The following is a 17646-nucleotide window of genomic DNA, read 5'->3' as shown; positions in this document are numbered from 1 at the left end:
AGCTACATTGCTGGAAATAAGAGCTAAACCGTTCTAACGCATGTATGTATGTATGTATGTCTCTTCTCTTTTTAATTATTATAAATCTTCCACTGAGGAGGGATCTGGTTACCAGTAAAGATACTTGGCTCCATCTTTGGGATGTAGCTAACATAGACAAATTCACATTTGGAACTTGAGAAAAGTCTTGCATATTTTTACTGTTCCACTCACAGATTGGACCTGTAACGTATGAATCAGCCGGTCAATTTCTTTTTCTGAAAATCCCAGTTTATCCAGATTCTCCTTTAAGCATTTACTAACAAAACCTAGTGCCCTAATAATTATTGGTTTGAATATGAATTCATAGACTGGATATAGAAGCTGGAGGTTTAGAAGCAGTTGTCCATAAATATCCTCTTTTTCTTGGCTTTTCAAAGAGATGTTTATATCTGCAGGGCAGCTAACCTCTATGATGGTACATACCTTTGCCCTTCTGTCCCAAGCAACAATATCCTGCCTGTTATGCTTACGTTTGACTGAAGTTGTGATGGAAATATTCCACAAGTATTCCTTGAGTTGGTGTTTATGAATGTATTCCATAACAGAAGTATTTTCTAAGTTTATTTCAGGACAGTCTTTTCCGCGGATGGCAGAATTGTTTTAGCAACCACATCGTGCCGCATAGGGAGGTAGTACCGTGACGACATTTTAGGACAGCTGCTAATCACATGCGTAATGTCTTCCACAGAAACATGACATAGCGTGCACATGCGGTTGCATCTTGGGATTACAAGAGCGTCACTGTCTCGCTTGTTCACAGGTACTTTGTGGCAATTGCAAATGCAATGTGGGATATTGTTTTGTTGTAAGAGGAGAGTTCCGACTGCCATATTTTCTTAAGTCTGGTATAATATTCTCGAGTCGCTCTACATTTTCATCTATGTGTGATGCACAGGTTTTGGGCTTGAGGGACTGACTTTCCTCGTTCTATAACCAAATACGAACATTTCTTTTGGCCAAATTCCATGCCAATATCAGCTGAAAAGGTTGTTATTAATTCCAGTTTTTTTTTGTTTTTTTTTTTGCATTGTTAACACTTTTAGCATAAATCTTCAGGTCGTCTACAAAGAAATTATGAGTTACATTGATATTTCTAGCAGTTGAAGATCCTAGCATGTAACCATTTGTTTTCTGCAGTAGGAACGATAATGGATTCCATGATGCATTCAGGTTGAAATACCTCTTTTCATTCCAAATTCTTGACCACAATGATTGTAGATCTTCGTGGTGGTAGTGGCGGGGAGTTTTCTTAACGGTAATATTTTCCTTCCTCATCTCTCTGTGTAATGCTTGTGAGTTGGAAGCTAACTTGCAATTGATACTGGTTCGCTCAAAAATTCGCTTGCGATAGCGGAGTTTCTCGCTCATCGTCCTGAGTTTACGTTTTAAAGTGATCAGCTTACCCTCAAGAGCTTGGTGTGAAGAGTTGCCATAAAGTTACATTAATTTTTGACTAAGGTAGAGTTGGTGAGGTGTAAACTCATTTTTCTCCTTATATATTATTATTGTATCAGGTCATCCCATAAGTTCTGTCCGATTTTACCTTTTTATAAAATTGAATGAAATTTAATAGTATTTTAGAATGTCTAATGGAATTAAAAATTATTTTTATGTATTTGTGTACATTTAAACTAATTAGATATTATTTTACAGAATAATAGAATTAAAATTTCTTTCTAACATGGAAGTATCCAAAGAGCATTAGAGGCACACAATGCTTTATGAATACAAAAAACGAAACTCTGTAGCTGAAGTGACTTGAAACATATTTAGTTTATGGGAAATAATGCTTGAATGAAAGAACTTGTAGAAGATGGTTTGCAAAATTCAGAAGTGGAGATTTCAGCCTTGAAGATGAAGATCGAACAGGACGTCCAGTTGAGTTTGATGATAAGCTCCTTGGGGCATTACTTGAAGAAAATCCTACATTATCAGTTGAAAAATTGGCAATAAAACTTAGTTCAAACCATACAACTGTTCATTGTCATCTTCAACAACTTGGAAAGGTTCCTAAACTTAGAAAATGGATGCCTCATGAACTGTCCAAAAGCAACCGCAAATCCTGAGTTGACATCTGCTCTTCTCTCCATTCTCGCGAACTCATTTCACCCTTTTTGGATAGACTTGTGACTGGTGACGAAAAATGGATCTTCTATCAAAATGTTAAATGTTGTAAACAGTGGCTTGGTAAAAGGGAAAAAGCTCAATTACAACCGAGAAGGGAACTTCATGGAAAAAAGGTTCTTCTTTCTATCTGGTGGGATTGCAAAGGAATAATTCACTTTGAATTGTTACCACCTAATGCAACAATCAATGCTCAAGTCTACTGTCAGCAATTAGAGCGTTTGAACCAAGATTTGAAGAAAAAAAGACCCGCTTTACTGAATCGAAAAGGAGTGATGTTTCGTCAGGACAATGTGCGACCTCACACTGCAAAGATCATATCACAGAAGATCGAAGAGCTTGGTTGGGAGAAAATTCCTCATCCACCTTATTCTCCCGACCTTGCTCCTTCAGACTACCATTTGTTTCGTAGTTTACAGAATCATTTGTGAGACATAACTTTCGCAAGCCAGGAGGAGGTCGAAACTGACATTTTAGAGTTCTTCGCTTTGAAACCAAAAGAGTTTTACGTTGATGGGATTAAAAAGCTTGTAAATAGATGGAAGGAAGTCAGGGATAATCAGGGAAAGTACACTGATGATTAAATTTCAATTAAATATAACATTTGATCACTTGTTTTCTTTATTCAAAATTCGGACAGAACTTACGGGATGACCTGATAGTTAACCATCCAATGTGGAGAAAATTCCTCATCCACCTTATTCTCCCGACCTTGCTCCTTCAGACTACCATTTGTTTCGTAGTTTACAGAATCTATCCACTGGTTAGAAATATTAATAACTCTATTTCTGAAAACCAGTGGATAGATTCCACTGAAATTAGATAAATAACCTTCGAACAGATAGTCAGCAGCGCCGCCTGGCTGGAGCTTGGCTGCTCTGCATTGACAAGGGGCAACACCCTGAAACTAGTCTGCAGATGCCAAACCAGCAAGGGGAAACTGCTGACCTCCCCTGTTCGAAGGTTATAAAGGACACAGGTTTCATGTGTCACATAGCTAGCTAGAGGCGATGGCTTCTTGGAGCTAATTCACGGCAGCTTTCGTCCTAATTTTGGGACTGCCATGTTGGCTTGGCGATAACTATATATTTATATATATATATATATATAGTGGATCTTGCAGGCATGAAGGTGATTCGATCCATCATAGCCAAATTTAAATTAACTTTTCTCACGGTGGAATAATGGTTTTTCTGTGACAGCAGTTTTACATTTTCCAGATACCTTAGCTAGGCCGAAATAATGTCTTCACCACTTGACCTTTCTAGCCTCTTCCATTTCACCAAAAGCTAGAATTAAGATAAGACCATCAACTAAATCTATTGTTCTCAGTGATATGTCTATCCTTCTGGATAGTTATAAAAACAAGAATCCCCAGGCAAAAATTAGTTAGTGACTTGTTGATAACTCAGTCGGCTCGTGACAACTCACTCAGTTAGTTAATGAATGACAAACTTGAGTCAGAGACAACTACCATCAGTTAGGGAGCGGAACGCTAGAATCATGATCACAAGCAAGGCAGCTACTAAAGACAATGGTCAAATGGTGAAATGAAATTTTCTGTCAGCAGCTATGAGACCCATCTTCCCACACTCTCTCACGTTCACTAACTCACTTTGTCTTTTCTGCACATTACCATATCTCTCTCTATGGTTTACTACTACAATAAGAAGATACTTCTACAATAAGAACACACAGGCCGAAATTAACTTTTTTATTTCGCACGCTCTAGGATTTTATCACCTGCCCATCGAGGCAAGGTATATTCGATGTAACGGTAAAAATAAATATTTTCTTCACAACTTCAATCACTGTTCTTTCATTTTTACATAATGAAGAACTTCAACCTTTTACAAATTAATTTCTGCTGTTACACATTTCAAGGCATCCTTAGAAACAGATTACATCCATCCTACTGTGTATCAACTATCGTTCACCATATTATTGTTATACAAAATAAATGTCATTCGTCACAAAATTAATCTTTATCGTTACAAACTGATGAATCCGACGTTACACCATAACAGGCATCGTTACAAAAATAAAACTTTATCATTACATATATATATATATATATATATATATATATGTATAAATTAAATGTATAAATTTGAAACTTTGGATATATAAACAAGGAGAACGATCCTTAAGGAATCTAATTAATGATTCTTTGAGGTGAAATCTTATGCTATATTGGTAACGATTGCAGAGTTTACTTTGAAAAAAAAAAAAATATATGTATATATATAAATATATATATATATATATATATATATATATATATATATCTTTTATATTCTTTTACTCTTTCCAGTCATTTGACTGCGGTTATGCTGGCGCACCACTTTGGAGGGTTTTAGTCGAACAAATCGACTTATTTTTTTAGGCCTAGTACTTATTCCATCGGGGTCTTTTGCCGAACCGTTAAGTTACGGGGACGTAAACAAACCAACACCTGTTGTGAAGTTATGGTGGAGGACAAACATAGACACACACAAATAGATACATATACATACGACGGGCTTCTTTCAGTTTCCGTCTACCAAATCCACTCACAAAGCTTAGTTCGGCCCGAAGCTATAGAAGACATTTGCCCAAGATGCTACGCTGTGGGACCGAACCCGGAACCATGTGGTTAGGAAGCAAGTTTCTTACCACACAGCGACATATATGTGTGTGCCTGTGTGTCTGTGTATGTGCGCGTTTGTGTAACGCGTATTACAGTGGAATGCTTGAGTAATTCGCTTCTTAAATCACGAAGTCTCGAGTTCAATCCCATACCATACATGCACGCATGCATATTAGTGTGCGCATGTACATGCGCATAACAAGCGCTGGGGGTTGGTAAGCGTTGGGAATTGGTAAGCTTTGGGAGTTCACAAGCGTTGGGAACTGGTAAGCTTTGGGAGTTGATAAGCGTTGGGAATTGGTAAGCTTTGGGAATTGGTAAACACTGGCGATTAGTAAGTGTTGGGGATTGGTAAGCTTTGAGGATTGATAATTGGCGGTCCTGCTCATGGGGTTGGTTGGTGACGGTGACCTTGGTACAGAGTAGCAGCTGGTACTAAAGTGGTATATCTGGGTTGTCGGTAGACTGAGGCTTGCAATTTGCCAGAAAGGCATACCGCTGGTGACAGCAATAAGATAAATCGTATTTCTTATTGATGGATACTGCAGGTTGTTGGAGGATATGCAGTTTTTCGCAGATGCAGAGCTGGCAGTAGGGGGCACCGGGTGAATATGGTGGCGCTCTGTCGACAATAGTCCACTTGATGCTGGGTGTTTCGTCTCGGAGGTTACGGAGTCTCCAGAGAAATCGAGACAGGAAAGTAGAGTTCCCTCTGTCCCTGGGTCTGAACGAGTGCTTATGCTGCGAGTATCATCCCTTGAATTTATTGGCTGTCATACCCGTATAGTGTCTAGTAATGCTATTAAAGGGTGTAAGGGTGGCTCTGTGTACTACGGCCTTTGAGAGGCAGGATCCTTCTAAAGGGCACAGGGTTGGATTTCGGAAGTTGCAGGTCGGGGTTGGAGGTAGTGCGGGTGTATTTTTACCTCTGTTGATGCGTGCGATGCTGGATGTGATGTTGTCTAAGCAGGAGTAGCTCACCTTGACATTATGGATGTTGAAGAGTTTGAAATACTTGTGGCTTCTGGGAAAGTGTTTCTTAACTAATGGTAGGAAGCCCCTAGCTAAGTTGGTGGAAACTTCGAGGTTGAAAGTGGGGTTATACGATGTACAGATGCGCACACTCACATCAATACAGACATGCATGCAAAGCCATATAAGCGCGTCCACACATCCACATATACAACTATATACTTGCGCACACCACCTCTCCCTACTTCCCCTCCAACAACCTGACCGATTTCTTGTCCATCACGCGTTTGATTTCTTGCCCACCACGTGGTCAATTTCTTGTTCCCCATGCGGTGTTTGCCAACAAACTATGGTCACTGATATACGGTTATACCAACATCAAATTGCGACACCGCGGGACCTTCCTCGACCAATCGCAGCCCACCTTACGGTAATAACAATCAACTTCTTTCATTCAAATTCAAAATGGCTGAAAATTAGCATCAAGCTTGAAACCCTCGGAGTACCAACGAATTTGAATCACACTGTTTTGATCCATACATGTAACTCCTAATAAATGTGTTGAGTGCCCTTCTTTCGTTTGCCCACTCACTCGCATATATACACACACACACACACACACACACACACACACACACACTGTTTTATACAAGCATCTCACATGCATAAACCACGCTACTAATAGTTTCAGGCGTGGACTATTCTATCGAACTAGGCAGTGTCAATAATGGACTGAATGTATTTATTTTAATTTATCTTTTCTCGCCTAGTAGCGACGCTTATATTTTTTCTCCTTTCATCGAGTCACTTTATATTTATATTCAGATTTATTATTTATTTATATTTCATATTCGTATATTATATTTCTTATATTTATTTTTTATTATCATATTTTTCATAATTTTTCATATACTTTTTCCATATTTTTTGTATATATATTCTTTTTTATATTTTTAAGCATATTTTATACATTTTTGCATATTTCATATTTGTACGTTAACATTTTTTCTATCATTTCTTATATTCTTATATTTCTTAATTTATTTTTGTTACTTTTTATTATAATTGATATTATATGGCACGATTATATTCTTATATAACATCCATCCACATTGCTTACATCATTCGCTTGGTTCAACTTTTAAGGTTTCTGTTTTTTATTTATCGTCCTTTTATGTTCACAGTTCGCTTTAGTGGTATCTTCCACACGATCCGATTGGTTGTTCGAGTTTTTTTCGCGCCGTTTTATATTCAGTCCATTATTTAAACTGCTTAGTTCGGTAGAATAGTCCACGCCTGAAGAACGTACTATCGGTAGCGTGGTTTAATCATGTGAGGTGATCGTAAAAAACAGTATTTTTACCCTCGCCAGATGGAGTACTCTTTTTGTTGAACCTTATTACACGGATCAATTCATATATATATATATATATATATATATATATATATATATATATATATATATATATATATATATATATATATATATATATATATACATATATATATATTTAAATATATGATAAAGAATAAATGGAGTAAACCGCATATAATAAATAAGTTCCTTAAGGAACTTATTTATTAAATGCGTTTTACTCCATTTATTCTTTATCATATCAACTCAAAATACATCACTTTAACATGGAATTTATACCTCTTAACCAGGTAATATCCCAGCTTCATTGTGGATGTTGCTACCCTCGTAACTATTAACATATTAACCTTATCGATGTTTTTCAACTAAGATAATATAAACACACACACACACACACACACACACACACACACACACACACACACACACACACACACACACACACACACACACATATATATATCAAAATAAGCAACAAGGATATCCAGAGGTAATGCAGTACGGTCGTTTCATGCAACTCCATTTAATTGAACAATGCAATCATTACATCAATTTAAAATGCAGAGCAATCCTCAGCTGCACAAAGACATAGAATTTAATTAAATTAGAACAGATGGACACATTAGTATAATTATACCTAAAATCTCCCAGAGTAGCTTCTATGCTGGAGTGAACGCAGCATGTTCTTTGTCTATCTCCTTAACTTCTTGGAGATTTTCGGTATAATTATACTAATGTGTCCAGCTGTTCTAATTTAATTAAATTCTATGTCTTTGTGCAGCTGAGGATTGCTCTGCATTTTAAAGTGATGTAATGATTTAAAATATGGGCAGTAATTTTAACCAAGGGGAAACTAACAATTATACTTATTCCGGCAACATGACCATTACGTCATATTACCGCCGATAAAGGTTTATTATGACTTGTATGTATGTATGTATGTATGTATGTATGTATGTATTTATGTATGTATGTATGTATGTATGTATGTATGTATGTATGTAGGTAGGTAGGCAGGCAGGCCGGTAGGTGTCGCCTTTATAAACGCAGCTTCCTACTCAGACACTCTCTTGTCACTCTCGCCCTCAGCATTGCAGTGAACCCGTGATTGTCCCGTTGAAACTTGTAACCTTTAATTTCTATTGTGCACTAATTGATACATAAAAAAAGCAAATAAATCATTTTGAAATTTGTCCTTTGCTTTGTGTCATTTGTATCTCGATCAATAAACCTATATTTGCTCTTTAGCTCTTGATTTATATCCACTAGTATTGCATGCATTTTTCATTCTATATGACTTAAATAACTAGCTTTCTAACATCAAATATTAAACCGGTTTATTGATGTAGTCTTTTTGATTTATTTGAATATTTCTTCTATATTTCAAACAGCACGAGGTTTCCGGCAACTGTCCTTTTTTTTTTTAATGCCCCCAGTATTTCTCATACTGTTCCTTTTTCCTTGGGTTTACTTTTAATTATATATTATTTATTTATTTTTTACTTTCTTTTTGCTAGGAGTTTGCAACTCCTATTTCATTTCTTTCTCCCCTAAAATATAGGGGAAAAGGTAATGAAAAGTATGTCTTGCATATTTTTTTCCAAGAGCATTAGTGACGCTAGAGAAGCGATGTTGCTAAAATCTCTTTTCTAGGGATTGTAATTGTCTCCTTACCTTATTACGTACTTTCTCCATTTTACATTGAAACTGACAGTTTTAGCTATATTTTTTGTAACACAAAACTATTTTTTTTTGTGTGAGCAGAGAATACACTGATTAAATTTCGGTAATATACTAGTGGTATCTATGTTATCTCACAAAAATTTACTGATTCACAATAGTATAACAAACAAGGGAGGCAACTTATTCAATAATGGGGCGTTATAGTTCATTCTTCTCACCTTTCAGGTGTTACAAGTCAGCCAATACAGCAAAATTAACCAAACACTTACACATTAATGATACACACTTATGTATTTTTGTACATAATCATGTAACTGCTGCTCTTCTACTGCAGGCGGACTCATTCTGCTATCTTGGAAGCAACTTGGCTTCTGCATCTTTAGGGAGACTTAGTGAATGAGTCTTTCGGAATAAGAACCTTAGAACAATTACAAGAATCTCTGTTTATCGAGCTGTCTGTATATCCATCCTCCAGTACGGGTCTGAGTGCTGGATCTTTTATCGGCGTTCCGTATCAGATCATTGCAAAGTATCCTCGGTCTCATGTGGCAGGACAAAGAACCACATACTGAAATCCTCCCGAGGGCTGGGATCCACAGCGTCGAGGCCTGCTTCCTTCGTCGTTTTCTTCTCTGGGTCGGCCATATGATTCAGATGCCGGGTAACCAGCTCTCAAAGACGGTACTCTTCAGTGTGATCGAGACTGGATGAAGACCTCATAGACGTCCAAGACTTCGTTTTCACGATCATTTTAAGCGGTCTCCCATTTGATGCTGTGTCCCTCCCAATCGCTTATTAATCGGAAGTAATTAATCGGCTATTAATCGGAAGTAATGGAAGTTCGTGTGTGATGCTGGAGTAGAGCGCTTTGAAACCGAATGCAAGAGATTGCATAAAGGGAGTAGAAGACGTCGTCATCATCCCTCCCAGTCTGCAGTGGTTGTGGGGGGTCACTTTCAGTGCACCCAGTGCCACAGTATCAGCTTATCTCATATCGGTCTTGTCAGTCACGTCCGCTCCCATGAGAAACACTGTGCTGGAGGCAGTGGAGGATGAATGTATTGGATTGACGCGGTCATCACCTTTGATGGGCCGTTTTAAGCAAAGTAGCTGTAAAAGGTTGATAGTTGCAATAGAGACATTAGTCTCTCTCTATCACCTTTCAACAAAATTATATATTAAGAGACAGTAGAACAATTAATAACATAATAAAAATAAGTTTTATTTTTGGTGATGCTTGGTTTTACAAATCCTGTGTCATTCAGCTTAGCAGCCGCTGGTTTACTTGTAGTCGGCATTGGGAGGTTAAGGGCTCCGTTGATGCATGCCAGAGGAGAAAATAGCTGTCACGTCGAAGGTATCATGCTGAAGAGCTTCGTTGAGGAGCAAGTTGTTGACACGTCGAAGGCATCGCTCTAAGGGGCTTAGAAAACGAAAGTAACGCTTTAAGTACTGGTTTTACTACGCATGCGCACTCGAGGGGCTTCCAGGAAGGTAAGTCCCTTGCGCATGCGTAGATTGTACTTTCTCAATGGCGGCCATAATTTCGCGCCACTACATAGCCTTTAAGTGCAAAGGAGTACGTTTAGTACAACTGTAGCGACAAGAAGCAGAGACCGTGGCTGTCAAAGAGAGTTCATCATCCCTAATTGCCACCCACTAATGGTCTGATTTACAATAACCATCTAAAGTAATGGTCCTCAACCAAGGTCCATATGACCCCCAGAGGGTCCATGTAAGATTTTTCGGAGTCCATGCAAACAAATAGTAAATTGGGGATCCACAATAATATTTTAAGGGTCCCTGAAAAAATGTTGCTTTAGATGTATGTATTGACATGTATTGCAAGAAATAGCTTGGTTTCTTTCTCTGACATTTTACACAGTTCAACTACACAAGATGATGCGTGGAAAACAAAATAGGAATTTTGAAAGAAATTTCTATAAAACTAGTTTTAAACATCGAATGGCTATGGGAGTCCACCAGAATAGAATCGTAATTAAAGGGGTTCATTGGTAAAAAAACGGTTAAGAAGCTTTCATCTAAAGGTGTAGAAACATTGAGGTCAGGAGTGTTCTGAAGTATCATTGCTGGGGAGACTCGGATACTGCTGATTTAGGTACAAGATTCGAAGAAACATCAACACAACAGGGTTGTCTTAAATACACAATATCCCATTTCAGAATCTGACATTTCCGAAGTGAGGATCCACATTCAAAAGTTTTACTTCTACTGCTAAAGGTTTATATTTACTCTGGCGTTTAGAAATTCCGTTTTCAATATGACGTTACTCATAGGCCAGGAAAGACAATATTGCTGACTCTCTGTCTCGGATTTGTGCTGTAATGTCGGATACAGATGTATTTCATAGAATTCATAAGGACTTGTGTCATCCTGTCATCATACGAATGCTTCATTTTGTGCATACCAGAAATAAATTCAAAATAATGCTTTATACATACTCGACATCTTTTATAGGGTTTTAGGGTTAGGGTTAGGGTTAGGGTTATGAGTATTTTTGCCAAATTTGGTGAGAGGCAAAAATACTCATAGCCCTAACTCTAAAACCCGAGCCCTAACCCTAAAACCCTAAAGCTAAAACCAGTACAAACGCACGAACGATGTCATAAATAACAGTACCGCCGATAGTTGTTGTTGACAAACAACGGCACTAATTTTATTCAAGGGAAAAGTTCCCATTACACCGCTAGAACGTGTTGTTTACATTCGACAGCAGTAATTGTTTTCACCTCAAGAGACGTCAGTGATTGGTTGAAATTACCGAAATGCAACAATTCTAACACGAAATAACTTTAAAAAGATAAAATTTTCTCAATAACATTAAGAGTAAAAGATGTTCTATATGACACATTCTACCAGTGTACCAAGTTTGAAAGTGTTTCGTTAAGAAAACAAGTGGCGCCCGCCAAATCAGAAAGATCCAAAAATCGAAAACTCAAATATCACGACTAGAGAATTTGCTGAAGAGTTAGAAGTTTCTAAAAGTACGGTCCATGAACACCTGGTGAAGCTAGGATACATTTCTCGCTATAATGTATGGGTCCCTCACAAGCTCTCAAAAAAAAAAAAAAATTGCTTGGGCCTGTATTCCGTTTGTGATATGCTTTTGAAACGGAATGAAAGCATACCTTTTTTGAAACAACTTGCGACTGAAGATGAAAAATGGATTGTGTACGAAAACGTAGTGCAAAAAAGATCTTGGAGTTTGCGTAATGATCCCCCAAAACTGCTACCAGAGACGAATATCTATGCGAAGAAAGCTATGCTTTGTGTTTGGTGGGATCATAAAGGCATTATTTATTATGAGCTTCTTCCACAAACTCAGACCATTAGTTCTGATGTGTACTATCATCAGCTGGCTAATTTGAACCAAAAAATCAAAGAATTGAGGTCGGAGATTGCTAACAGGAAAAGGGTAGTGTTCCAACACGATAATACCCGACCATATATGCCTTTGGCTACCTGAACAAAGTTACATGAACTTGGCTGGGCTCTCTTATCCCATCCACCATATTCTGATATTTCGCCATCCGACTACCGCTTGTTTTTGTCTCTACAGAACTCATTGCAAGGAAAAACATTTAACGATTTAGATGCAATCAAAATGCACCTAGACAACTTTTTTTTCTTCAAAATCAGTCAAATTTTATGCTGATGGAATATTTAAATTACCCAATAAATGGGCAAAAGTCATTAGTAATGACGAAAATTATTTCATTGAATAAAATTCATTGAACGGTCAATTATTTATATCACTTTGTGCATATTAAAAGGCGCTCACAATTTTCCGGACAACCTAATATATTTTCTGTGAGAAAAACGTACGCTCTGAATGCATATAATAAATATAATTATTAAATACTACATTTTCGTTTGGGCGCTGGCTGCAAAGCGTGAGCTTAGAACAATGATTCTCAAACAGGAGGCACTTTGTTATCAGTGGAGGGATTTCAGTTATGAGAGGAAAACTAAACACGAAAGAATGTACAATGATATATATATATATATATATATATATATATATGCAAACACACACACTAAAGTACATTGGAATCGTGCCAGTGACTAGTAGTGCGACGAAATTTTTGACACCATGTGAAGCTAACAAACTCCGGACCTTAGTGAGTGGCTAATATGTGTCTTCCACGCTGTAATTGTTATATGAAGGCGACGTATGAGTGTTCAGCTTTAGCCGAACGACCTGCGCAAATGATTTGTTTATAGTGATCAGATATATGTGCTGTACATTAGCTCACTTCCTCTATCAAATCGATGCCGCCTGAACACGTGCACGGTGTACCACGTGTCAGGTGTCGAAATGATCGCACAGCAACGTGAGATGAAGTGTTTTGTTCAAGAACACAACACACCACTCGGTCTAGGAGTTGAAACCACGATTTCGCGATCAATAGTGCAACACCTTAGGCCATGCGTCCTCATATATATATATATATGTATATATATATATATATATATATATATATATATATATATATATATATATATATATATATATATATATATATGTGTAGCGAGGCACAAGAAGCCATCGCCATTTTGAACGAGATTTCGCCGGTAGCCATTGCCAAGCGCGAGACAAGAACGAGATCTCGCTTGCGCGATACAACAACGAGATTCTCGCCAGCAACCAGTATTTAAGCAAGAAACCACGACATTCACATTCATAAACCCTCCATTCCATTATACATACATGCATGCATGCATACATACATACATACGTACGTACGTACGTGCATACATACATACATACATACATACATACATAAATACACACACACGCATGCATGTACGCACGCACACACGCACGCACACACACACATACCGGATGAAATACCATTATACACAACCACAAAGGTGATCACAAATTAATAGTAAAAACAAACAAGCAAACAAACAATTCCTGCTCCAGACTTAATCCCGCTTGAGAGTATTCAATTATCGAGGTTTGAAATGCGTGCTAATGTTAATATTATCGTCGAGTGGAATTTGTTAATTGGCTTTTAGAAGTTGCCAACGACTGGAGGTCTAGACTTGACAGCAGGGATGAAGGCCAGCATCACTTAACATACGTAACCCGAATTGTCAATGCCTGTCTGAAATATATTCTGAGACAAAGCTGAAAAACAGTTTCATATCTGTAAGCTTGTCTTTTTTTTTTAAAACTAAGTTTCACAGTTGTTGACATTGGGGATTAGCTGAGACAAAAATAAAATGACATTTACTTTTCAGATTTCCATGACAATAAAATAAATGCTTTTGGCCTTCCCTACATTTTATTGGGGTATTACCGTATTTTCCGGCACACAAGTCGAATTTTTCAGACCCAAATTTACAGCCAAAACGGTAGGTCGACTTATACACCAAGACGACTTTGGAAAACAGAAATTTCATTTGAAATGCGGCAGGATTTTGAAAGATTGTGACGATGTTAGAATGGTTTTATAATGTGTTTACGTCAACTTGTATACCGGAAAGTACGATAAACCAAATGGAAGTTTTATGATCCATTGAGATAAGGATCTAATTTTAATTCGATTGCAATTAATAAAAAAAAAAATTAATGCTTTAAGTTGTTTCTATGTATTTCTCACATCCCAGTTATTTTCCTTCATCATTTATACATACTTCTTATTTATTTCTTTTGTTTTAAACATTGGGCTGTGGTCCAATTAATTTATCAATAACAAACATTATTTGGGAGCTTCAAGATTGGATTATTGAGATAATCATTTAGTTCCCTGTATCTTTAACATTGGTTTACTCAGAATGTAAAGATGGACTAAATGCCACTAAACATTTTGTCCGGCGTGCTAGCAATTCTACCAACTCACCACCTTTAGTGTATCCTTAATATTACCACTTCGGAAGGCGTCGAGCTAGCAGAATCGTTACCGCATAGGATAAAAGGCTTAGCAGCATGTTTTCCGACTTTACGTTTTGAGTTCAAATGCCACCGGAGTCAACTTTGCCTTTCATCTTTTCAATAAAATAAACAGCAGTTGAGCACCGGGGTCGATGTAATCGATTTACTCACTTCCCAGAAAATGCTGGCCTTGTGCCAAAATTTGAAACCAATATTCTCACTTTGGTTGAATATAATGTTTTTGGTGAATATCAACTGATTCAAATAACTTATTTGTTCAGACCTGAAATAGATAGACTCGGTAAAAAGCATACATATTCCAAAATACGTTACATTAAATGCCCTGTGATTTAAAATAGAAGGCTGTGGATCATTTGGTACCGAGCCGCACAGAAAAAATGATTTTTAAAGTTTTATTTCTATTTCTACTATCACAGTCTGCAGGGTGTTTTATTTTGAAAAATTACCACTTCAATCTGTGCCTCTTTACTGCATTTCTCTAAATCAGTTTTTCTTTTCTTTTTTCACTGTACCGAGTAATGAAGTCCACAGACTAACTAAGATCGCGTGATACCTTGGTCTGTGGAAAATTTCTTTCGTGAAATTGATCTGTGATGCAAGAAAGATTAGGAACAGCTGATTAAAAAAACACACACTTTGTGTATGCAGCATTCTAGTACAGTTAGCGAGGTAATATTATTTCTTGTGTACATATTGGAAACGACAATTATAGAGTCGATTACTTAGAGTCATGCAGCTGGTACATATATTTTTTCTCAAAACACTGGAAAATAGTGTTCTTAACTATTTTCATTATTAAATAGCTTTAAGGAAGCGAGCTGGCCGAATCGTAAAACGCACCGGACAAAATGCTTAGCGGCATTTCGTCCGTCTTTACATTCTGAGTTCAAATTCCTTTTGCCTTTCATCTTTTCGGGGTCGATAAATTAAGTACCAGTGAAACTGTGGGGTCAATATAATCGATTAGTCTTTTCCCCTCAAAATTTCAGACCTTGTGCCTTTAGTAGAAAAGATTTAAATTGCTTTAAGGCGGCGAGCTGGCAGAATCGTTAGCACGCCGGGTGAAATGCTTAGCGGTATTTCGTCTGCCGTTACGTTCTGAGTTCAAATTCCGCCGAGGTCGACTTCGCCTTTCATCCTTTCGGGGTCAATAAATTAAGTACCTGTTACGCACTGGGGTCGATGTAATCGACTTAATCCCTTTGTCTGTCCTTGTTTGTCCCCTCTATGTTTAGCTCCTTGTGGGCAATAAAGAAATAAGAATCGTTAGCACGCCGGGGAAAACGCTTAACGGTATTTCGTCCATCTTCTGAGTTCAAATTGCCCCGAGGTCGACTTTGCCTTTCATCCTTTCGATGTCGATAAAACAAGTGCTAGTCATGTACTAGGGTCGATGTAATCGACTTACCCCTTCCCCGAAATTGCTGGTCTTGTGCCAACATTTGAAACGGTTATTAAATAACCTTTAAAGACGGTGAGCTGGTAGAACCGTTAGTACCCCGGATGAAATACATTGTAGTGTTTCGTTCGTCTTTACGTCCTGAGTTCAAATTACACCGAGGTTGGCTTTGTCATTCACCCTTTTGGGGGTCAATAAAATAAGTGCCAGCTGACCACTAGAGTCGCTGTAATTGGCTAGCCCTTCCCTTTAAAACTGCTGTCCTTGTGCCAAAATTTTAAACTTATGATTAAACAGTCTTTAAAAAGTGGCGGATTTTTCAAAATCGCTTCAGCGTTAGACAAAATGTCTTGCAGTATTTGTTTCGGCTCAATACATTCTGTGTTCAAATCCTGCCGGGATGAACTTTACCTTTCATCCATCCGACATCGATAAAATAAGGTACCACATCAAATACTTAGCCGATATAATCGTCTAATCCCTGCTCTCAAAATTGCTGGACTTTTACCTAAATCAGAAATAATTATAAAACTGTTTTTACAGGGTGATGGATTGTCAAAATCGTTAGAGCGTCGGACAAAATGTTTTGCATTATTTATTATGGCTGTTTAGGTTCTGAGTTCAAATCACGTTGATACTAGTTTTTCTTTTCATCTTTTCGGGGTCAATGAAATAAAGTTCCAACCTACTGGAGTCAATGGTATCAGCTAGCTTTCTTTCCTCATAATTGCTGACCTTGAGCTTAAACCGGAAACTATTATTAAAAGCCTACATAGGACGGTGGATTTGCAAAATTATTCGATCGATGGACAAAATACTTTCAGTATTTATAGCGGCATTTTACACTCTGAGTTCGACTCCAGCAGAGGTTAAATTCACCTTTCATCCTTCAGGGTCATTAAAATACGGTATCATTTAAGTACCAGGGTCGATATAATCAACTGTTCCTTTAACCTAAATTTTAGACCTTGTCTCCATGTAAGAAACCAATATTCGGGTCGTTGGATTAGCAGACTCATTAGAACGTCGGTCATAACAAATATTGCATGACCATGCGATATTCGTTCCGGCTTTACGTTCTGAGTTCGAAACCCACCGAGACCAGCTATGTCTTTCATTCTTTTGCGGTCGATAAAATAAAGAAGTGCTCAAGACGATTTAAGCGACTAACCCTTCTCTCAGAATTTCTGGTCTTGTACCTATGTTAGGAACAGTTTTCAAATAGTCTTTCGTAAATGACGACAATTTCCAAAAGTAAAATAAAATTCTTTACGCTTAACCCCTAATATCAACTACAACAACTAATTGAGTGTTGGAAATAATCATATTACAATCAAACTTAATGATTAAAACAGTAATCTATACCAGTACTGTTTAATTTATTTGCCATCCTTATTCATTTGTTCTATTTTTGTTGATAGAAAAAAAAAAGTTCATGCCTTGTAAAGACATAATATTAGTGGAACATCAATGCGACAACGGATAAGTTCATATAT

This window comes from Octopus bimaculoides, chromosome 1 (assembly GCF_046866305.1).
Source record: "Octopus bimaculoides isolate indiv1 chromosome 1, ASM4686630v1, whole genome shotgun sequence".
NCBI lineage: Eukaryota > Metazoa > Mollusca > Cephalopoda > Octopoda > Octopodidae > Octopus > Octopus bimaculoides.
The sequence above is the reverse complement of the archived record's forward strand: the minus strand, read 5'-3'. Positions refer to the sequence as shown.